General features: G+C 34.8%; 1 non-coding gene across 1 annotated transcript; it reads left to right on the forward strand.

The window, feature by feature from the left end:
- The first annotated feature begins 325 nt into the window (after window positions 1–325).
- Window positions 326–395, forward strand: Smp_tRNA_00149_Gln_TTG.1.1. Its single transcript has one exon. It is a non-coding gene (tRNA).
- Window positions 396–9,918: the final 9,523 nt, after the last annotated feature.

Below are 9,918 nucleotides of genomic sequence, written 5' to 3' on the forward strand. Positions count from 1 at the left end.
GATGGATGTACCTGCATCTCAGAGTTGATGTTCACCCTGTGACTCAAACCCAGTACCTTTCGCTTCAAACACCATCCACTCAGCTACTGATTCTTGATAGTCCCAAATAGGACGAAACGCACGTCCTGGATTCCACTGCTAGCCACTATCCAACTTTGCTTATAATGCATGTGAATAAAGGCTATATCGAGGTAATACGCACAGTATGCACATATGCCAATTAGAGACTGACCAGTTGCAGTCCTAACACATCGATGGGAAGATTCAAACAAGCAATACTAAATGAATTTAAACTTCCCCCCATTGCACAAGCAAGTGGCTATCAGGACTCAGTGGCCGAGTGGATAACGCGATGGCGTTTGAAGCGAGGGTACTGGGTTCGAGTCCCAGAGTGCATATCAACTCTGAATGCAGGTACATCCATCTGACGAGTCCCAAATAGGACGAAACGCATTGCGTTCTGGGCCATAACCAGCAAGGCTAAAAAAGAAGGACCAATAAGAATTCCAGTTTCAGAAGGTTGCAAATGTTGTTCGACGTGTCATCGGCTTTACACAAGAATAAGGCTATATAAGTAAGGAATCTAATTGGTGATTTTGTCAAATGATAGCTGACAGAGGCGAAAATCACAACAATAAAAAGATCCTGGAAAATACCATTTAAAATATCGCAGTGAATAAAGATGACATTTCCCAAATATCAATGACGTTTCCTCATTTGATTTCCATCATACCCATCAATTATAAACATACAAAAGGTGAATTTGTTTATCATTTTTCAGAAACAAATCAATAATTCATCTCCTCTTGGAGTCGAAATTTGATCCATTCCCAACTTCTATTTACTCACAATATTCAATCAGAAGAAGAAAAACAAAATAAAAGAGATCTATCATATTCAAAATGACTCTCGGAAAAATATATTTCTTTGTTTACACAATTAGAAAGTGGAAAATTCTAATACATATTCTCATCATATCGTGTATACTCATTAACCATTATGGTATTTATGCTGAAACTGTTCAATATTTGAATCATGCAATCACTAACACATCTGTTCTTTGTGAACATTATGTAAAAAATGGATGGAAAGTTGAATGGCAAACAAACAGTTTATATATTTCAATGTGTTATTCAATAGGATTCAATTCGAACATTGAATGAGGATTTATATTTGTTCAGACAAAGTGAATTGAATCTATGTTGAAATTTAACTAACTGAGATAGAATGAAATTGAGAGTAGTAGTTCAAAAATTGTTCACATGTGTGAAATGAATAGATTTCTTATCAGAAAGCTTGTATGAAGATGAGAAATTGATTTAACAAAAACATTCCACTGATAAATCATTTACAAATTCCAGTCCACTCTCCTCCCTGTAGAATGAGGTTATCATCATTGTATTCTGAATAAATATCATTCGTTCTCCGGATCGGTTCACGTGAGATCCACTCTTGTTTCAGAAGTGTTCAGTCGACAATACTCTCCTCAACAACATCGAACTCGATAAGACAGTTGAGAAAAACAAAAGATCGAATGATCTAATCAACCACAATGAATGGATGCAATCACATTCTGAATTGATCATTCAAAAGAAAATAATTCCAATAGGAGAGAACCGATGAGATTATCCCAACTGAGTTCTTCAGTGTATGTTTGTATATTGTCAAACACCTTTGCATAATATGGATAATTAAACAAACAGCATTGAAATGAATGAAAATGGTATATTTGTAATATTTCAATGAACAGAAATAATCACATTACATTACATTTCTCCACTCGATGCTCGATCTGTTTGAACGCGTCAAGTGAAACCTCGGTAATGTTAACAACAAAATAATATCGGCGATAAATCCATCATCTCCAATAACCACTAAAATAAATATTTCAATACACGCAAATATGCAAACACACAACATCTATTCATCAATCTCACCATCAAATGTGAACACGATTGTACAACAGCACTCAAGTTGAATGAATGAATGAATGAACTCGTCAAAATGAATATTCTCTTCACCATAATCATAGGAGTTTTATTGAAATATCAAGACCCTTCAAATCAGTCAATTGATCAATGATGTTCAAATCTATTGTAAATATTGTTTGACAGAGTTTTATATTAACACTTTGGGCACATTACGAACTGTTATTTATTCAGTCTCATTTGACGGTTTTGCATTCTGATTATAAACACGAGCTACAGACTGGTATGTGCCCAATACAACTAAATGTCTACTCTCAACTTCATCTCACATGGTGTGTGCTACTGATGTTGACGGATATAATTAGTATATGTGGTTAATTGAAGGTGAAATGCCTGGAGGCAGAAGGTTAAGAAGATCGAAGAAAGAGAACGAGAACAAGGAATGATTGATGTAGAAACGAGAGAACAATGAAGTGGGCGACGATTGACTGATATTTGTAAAGGAACAGTCGAGTTTGAGACAATCGATTGACATTTTGCAAATTAGATATTTACTGCATGGTTCTCAAACACATTCAACTAGTTATATTCACTTCATATATTCATAATCACACATTTATTGATACACACTTCAAAGTATAAGAAACACTTAATTTAACATACCCTAATAAATGCCAGAACAGTTGCTTGATACTCAGAACATAATTTCTCATGAAGTCATCCCTCAACGACGATCCACATTCTCACAACAAGACATAACATCACCATATCACTTCAGCTTCACACACTCACATATCACTTTTCAGTGAGCATTGTACAATGTACAATATCGTGAAAATAATTCACAATGACAATCATGGAATACATACAACCAGCTGATCAGTCCCAAGTAACACGAAATGCACATCCTGAATTCCATTACCAACCATCATCCAATTCCAATCACAATACCTGTTCAAGCATTTTTCATTCATTGAATAGTTTACCAAATGATGGGAGAAATAACTGTCACATCGGAAAATAACATTTCTAATTAAACATATGAACACAAACGTAATAGTCTGGATAGGAACGTATTTCGAATTACAAATATCTAGAGAGAGACATGTTCATGGTAGATTTCACCGAATGCATTATTCGTGTTTATTACCAGGAATGCACTCACATAGGATAAAGACAAACTGGATGGTCGGCGAATCGTTTTTCCACTGCTACTCCGAACCTCTGAGAATGGTGTTGACTGACCAACACCAACTTACTCATTCGCATACTTCTCATTGTTCAACATCAATGGATCACAATGAATATGGGATGTCACACTTCCAATTCTCATCAGATTTGCATCAATTTAAATGAGTTTCTATGCCGAGTGAATATGTAGATCGAAACATCGAAAATACAATCACTTGTCATGTACTGAGGTTCCGAGTCTCAGAGTGAACATCAAGTCCGAGATGCATGTACATATATCTGACTAGTCCCATATGAAACGATACGCGCGTTTTGGATTCCACTGCTAGCCATCGTCCACCTTTGCTTATAATGCCTGTTAATCCAGGTAATATCATAGCAATACACACAATATGCACATATGCCAATAGAAGACTGATCGACTGCAGTCCTAAACATCAATGGGAGGATTCAAGCAAACAATTCCACGTAAATGTAATCAGTGAGTGTACAATAATTATTTAGTTGATTGGATTATGCAGATTAATACAATATGAACAGAGTTTACATTATAATATCTGCATTAATCTGAAAATGCTAATAGTTTATTCATATAATCTGATTAAATCAGACATAGATTTCCGCATCACATCATTGAATTTATATATCTCAACGATTATCTGAGTGAGTTACATTTTACTTTTTACCAAGATAAGATTATTTATTGACAGTCTAATACTGTGTATACAGGTTATCAAAGTCTAAAAATCTGATATTAAGCGGAAAATTAAAGAAATATATTTTAACAGAAGTGGGTTTTGTGGAGATTTTAGTAATTTTATGTAGTTGATATCATGATTCAATTGAAACTACACGACCATGGAAAACCTGGAAGCACTGGACGGCCGTTTTGTTCTATTTTGGGACTCCTAAGCAGTGCGCATCCATGATGCCGCCTCGCGAAATTCGAACCCAGGACCTATTAGTTTCGCGCACGAGCACTTAACCGATAGACCACTGTGCCGGCATCCAACGGTGTGGATGTACATTGCTGAGGAGTCCCACAATGGGACGAAACGGCCGTCCAGTGCTTCCATGTTTTCCATGGTGGTCTAGCTTCAATTGACTTATGACCTCAACTATGTAAAATATATTTTAAGTACAATCTGCTTCAGGTGAAATTCATTCACATTCAACAATAAGAAGAGATAAACAAGAAAATGAAAACAAAGAAACAACACAATAAATAAAAATAAAAGAGTTTTTCTATTGTTTGTTTGAATGGGATCCAGGCACATCCAGCTGACGAGTCTTAAATAGGACGAAATACGAGTTCTGAATTCCATTACTAGCCATCATCATCATCTATCTTTGTGATGTGTGGGCGAGAATGACAATGATTGGTTGTCTTGATGAGTCAGACATTAGATAGGATGACAGATGTTATATGTGTTATATATATTCTTCTATTCTTATTATGTATGAACTGTTCCTTGTTGTTGGACACTTATTGATTGACTGTTCTTTGTGTCGGATTTTGGTGTGGAAATATATTGATGTTATAGTCAGACTAATCTCGTGTTCTTGATCTGACTTCTGTTGAAGTCCTGTAGAATAGACACTGGGTGGGAATCTAGTGTAGATATTCGTCTAAGGCAAATTAACATCCCACATACGTGTAAAAAGTGAAAGGGCTGTTATAACCAGAAACCCCCAAGCGTTATAACAAGCATCCTCTCTCTCTGTTTATAACACTTTGCTTAAAAAAGAATTTGTGTCATAACATATAAAATAATAAGATACAACAAAAACGTCCTGTTCAGTGTTTTATTTTTAATCCAAATTCACCGGACTGAATTTTAATAAAATCAATTTTTAACTAAAAGGTAACATTCTCTTTAATTATTACATAATTTCACTTCATTTTTCGTTGAACACAATCGAGTTTTAAACCAAGGAGATTATGACAATTATTATGTTGTACGAAACGGACTCAGTTTTATCAAAATAAGGGAGAGTAAAAATGATAATAAATAGATACGATATGTGATCACCAATATATCAGTAAGCGCCAGTAACAATGGACGTGAATTCTATTGAAAAAATGTTACAACCATGATGTTTCAGTGGATCTGCAGTCAATAGACATAACAATATAGATCATATTTATCAACAGATATGGAAAAGATCAACCAAACCTGTAATCAGAAGTCAACAAGAATCCAAAGACAGTTAAGGCTGATAAAACCACTAAAAACAGTCATTCACAAATAAGGCCACCAGAACTATTTGATTTAACCCTCATGAATTAATAAAACAGCTCATCTCCAAGAGAAGCAAGGGATGGCTGTATTGTATAAAAGTACCATGAAAGATCTCCAGTTGTACAACCTTACCTACAGAACACAATGAATTTAAAATATTAAGTTGGGCTACAAATCTTATCCACCATTTCTACTTCGTATATTTCCTAGACTGGTCACTCTGTGTAATAAATTCCGATTACTAAACGATTTTAAAGTCGGATATAAAGTGTACTGAGAAAGATTAATTTCAGATGGATCGCGAATATAAAGTACAGGGTTTAGATTGATCCAGCTGTCAATAATTGTGATGAGTGAATTAGATGTGGATTGACGTAATCATCAACTGTAAGGTGAATTATTAGGCCGACCATAAAAATTAAATAAAATGTTCTGTCAGCCACACAGACAGTCACATAAATACGGATAATGGCTAATTATAAGAGTTTATCATGTAAATCAATACAAAATAATTAATAGATGTACACTATAAGTGAACAATATAAAACTGCTACAGGTGCCCGGGACGAGTCAATCAAAACTGAGAACGAGACTCTTAAGCTCTTGTGCGAAATTCAAATTAGAATATATATATTAAGCTGTAAAAATATTTTTTGTATAGTGTTCAAAATGTTTGAAATGATAAATAAAAATTATTTTTTGCCATTATGATGTGAGAATTGATAGTGTTAAGGGTATTAAATGTTCAATTCTGTAGATATAGATATCATATAATTACTTACTTACTTACGTTTGTTACCCCTCGTCGAGGAACATAGGTCGCCCCTCAGCGTTCTCCATCCAACCCTGGGCAATCTTTTCCAGTTCTTTCCAGTTAATATTCATCCTTTTCATATCTGCTTCTATTTCCTGACGTAATGTGTTCTATGACCTTCCGCTTTTTCGCTTCATTTCAGGATTTCAAGTTAGCGATTGCCTCGTGATGCAGTTTGGTGATTTCCTCAATGTATGTCTGACCCACTTCCAACGTCTTTTCCTAATTTCCTCTTCAGCTGGAAGCTGGTTTGTCCTCTCCCATAAAACGCTGTTGCTGATAGTATCTGGCCAGTGAATGTTGAGTATTTCGCTTAAAAAACTGTTTATGAATACTTGTACCATCTTGACGATGGGTGTAGTAGTTCTCCACGTTTCAGCTCCGTACAGTAGAACTGACTGTCTTGATATTCGTATTGAAGATTCTCACTTTGAAGTTAGTTGAGAGTTGTTTTGAGTTCCACATGTTCTCCAATTGTAGAAATGCTGCCTTTGCTTTTTCAATCCTCCCCCTTACATCTGCATCCGATCCTCCTTGTTTATCAGCGATGCTTCCCAGGTACTTGAATGTTTCCACCTCTTCCAGAGTTTCTCCATCAAGTGTGATTGGGTTGCTGTTCTCCATGTTGTATTTGAGAATCTTTCATTTTCCTTTGTGTATGTTGAGGCCTATTCATGCAGAGGCTGTTGCTACATTTGCCGTCTTCGTCTGTATTTGTTCGTGCGTATGAGATAGGAGGGCTAGGATATCATATAATAAACACTCTAAATTTTAATAAAACCTTAGTGCTGGAACAAAATTTAAATTTGTGGGACTATATTTTACGGACAAACTAATCAGATAGTACCTCTTGAATTATTTGCGTGATGCTCACTCACCCATGTAACCACAGGGGGAATTTACGTCACGGTTGACATCGATTCTTCATAAAAACCAGAACATTAAAACCCTAATCCCAACACTAAATACCTCACCCTAGCTATGGTGACGCTTAAATAGCTCTAGGGTATCTACGACAGTTTGAGAAGACAGATAGTCCATATCCATATTAACGAATTTATGAGTTGTTTACATTTTGATTTGCAGCTGGTGTTGCCTGTAAAAAATTGTTATTATTCTTTTCTTTTTCTCAGATTATTCATTTACAAAAACTGTTTTCTGATCACCTAAGAACTGGCTAAAAATTGGCTGAAGTTGTCTTACACTCAATACTTTACTATGCTTTTACACAAATGCTTTATTTTGGTATTAATTCACAATGCTTTTTTCCATACAATATATAACTTACTTACTTACTTACGCCTGTTACCACGCAATAGGCCAACCATTAGCATTCCCCATACAACTTTTTCTTGAGTAATACTTTTCAATTGCTTCCCGTTGCTAGTGAACCTTTTCATGTCTGCTTCCAATTCTCGACGCAGTGTGGTCAAATGTGTTCGTGTTGCACACATTTATGAAATTGAATATTTGAAGTGTAGTTGTTGGTAAACAGTGGTAATGTAATTTCCAATATTCTGTCAGAGTAAACAGAATTGTTTTGATCAAAGTGCTCATTGCTCGAGATTTTGAATAGTTTGGTTATGGTTGGTTGGTTGTAGTGAATGAGAACACAACATTACAGAATCTCTAGTTGAATTCTGAGAACCATACAGTAAATGTATAGTTTGCAAAATGTCAATCGATTGTCTCAAACTCGACTGTTCCTTTACAAATATCAGTCAATCGTCGCCCACTTCATTGTTCTTTCGTTTCTACATCAATCATTCCTTGTTCTCGTTCTCTTTCTTCGATCTTCTTAACCTTCTGCCTCCAGGCATTTCACCTTCAATTAACCACATATACCAATTATATCCGTCAACATCAGTAGCACACATCATGTGAGATGAAGTTGAGAGTAGACATTTAGTTGTATTGGGCACATACCAGTCTGTAGCTCGTGTTTATAATCAGAATGCAAAACCATCAAATGAGACTGAATAAATAACAGTTCGTAATGTGCCCAAAGTGTTAATATAAAACTCTGTCAAACAATATTTACAATAGATTTGAACATCATTGATCAATTGACTGATTTGAAGGGTCTTGATATTTCAATAAAACTCCTATGATTATGGTGAAGAGAATATTCATTTTGACGAGTTCATTCATTCAACTTGAGTGCTGTTGTACAATCGTGTTCACATTTGATGGTGAGATTGATGAATAGATGTTGTGTGTTTGCATATTTGCGTGTATTGAAATATTTATTTTAGTGGTTATTGGAGATGATGGATTTATCGCCGATATTATTTTGTTGTTAACATTACCGAGGTTTCACTTGACGCGTTCAAACAGATTGACCGTTGAGGGGAAAAATCGAATGTAATGTAATGTGATTATTTCTGTTCATTGAAATATTACAAATATACCATTTTCATTCATTTCAATGCTGTTTGTTTAATTATCCATATTATGCAAAGGTGTTTGACAATATACAAACATACACTGAAGAACTCAGTTGGGATAATCTCATCGGTTCTCTCCTATTGGAATTATTTTCTTTTGAATGATCAATTCAGAATGTGATTGCATCCATTCATTGTGGTTGATTAGATCATTCGATCTTTTGTTTTTCTCAACTGTCTTATCGAGTTCGATGTTGTTGAGGAGAGTATTGTCGACTGAACACTTCTGAAACAAGAGTGGATCTCACGTGAACCGATCCGGAGAACGAATGATATTTATTCAGAATACAATGATGATAACCTCATTCTACAGGGAGGAGAGTGTACTGGAATTTGTAAATGATTTATCAGTGGAACGTTTTTGTTAAATCAATTTCTCATCTTCATACAAGCTTTCTGATAAGAAATCTATTCATTTCACACATGTGAACAATTTTTGAACTACTACTCTCAATTTCATTCTATCTCAGTTAGTTAAATTTCAACATAGATTCAATTCACTTTGTCTAAACAAATATAAATCCTCATTCAATGTTCGAATTGAATCCTATTGAATAACACATTGAAATATATAAACTGTTTGTTTGCCATTCAACTTTCCATTCATTTTTTACATAATGTTCACAAAGAACAGATGTGTTAGTGATTGCGTGATTCAAATATTGAACAGTTTCAGCATAAATACCATAATGGTTAATGAGTATACACGATATGATGAGAATATGTATTAGAATTTTCCACTTTCTAATTGTGTAAACAAAGAAATATATTTTTCCGGGAGTCATTTTGAATATGATAGATCTCTTTTATTTTGTTTTTCTTCTTCTGATTGAATATTGTGAGTAAATAGAAGTTGGGAATGGATCAAATTTCGACTCCAAGAGGAGATGAATTATTGATTTGTTTCTGAAAAATGATAAACAAATTCAAATATTGTACGATTGAAATGAATAGGAGAAATTTCAACGGTAATCTCTGAATGTCATTGACCTATTGAAGTCACCGATTCTCAAGGTTAATTACAAACAACGCGCATCAGTTAATTGCACTCTATTGGCTGGTTTATGTTATGGTGGTTTTACTCTGTTCTTTGTACCTTCTGTTATTAATATATTTCTGTATTCACGTCGTTTGTGTTGTATAGTCATCAAAGTAGTCATAATACATGAATACGACGATTGGATAATCAACGGTACGTACTTACCATAAGGTGTGACTACAACTTTAGCTGGTTGATCATACTATTCCCGTCTAGTAGGTCCCCAGTCATTCGCTACTGATCATCTACGTTGGTG

Source organism: Schistosoma mansoni, chromosome 7, assembly GCF_000237925.1.
Source record: "Schistosoma mansoni strain Puerto Rico chromosome 7, complete genome".
In the NCBI taxonomy this organism is placed as follows: Eukaryota; Metazoa; Platyhelminthes; class Trematoda; order Strigeidida; family Schistosomatidae; genus Schistosoma; species Schistosoma mansoni.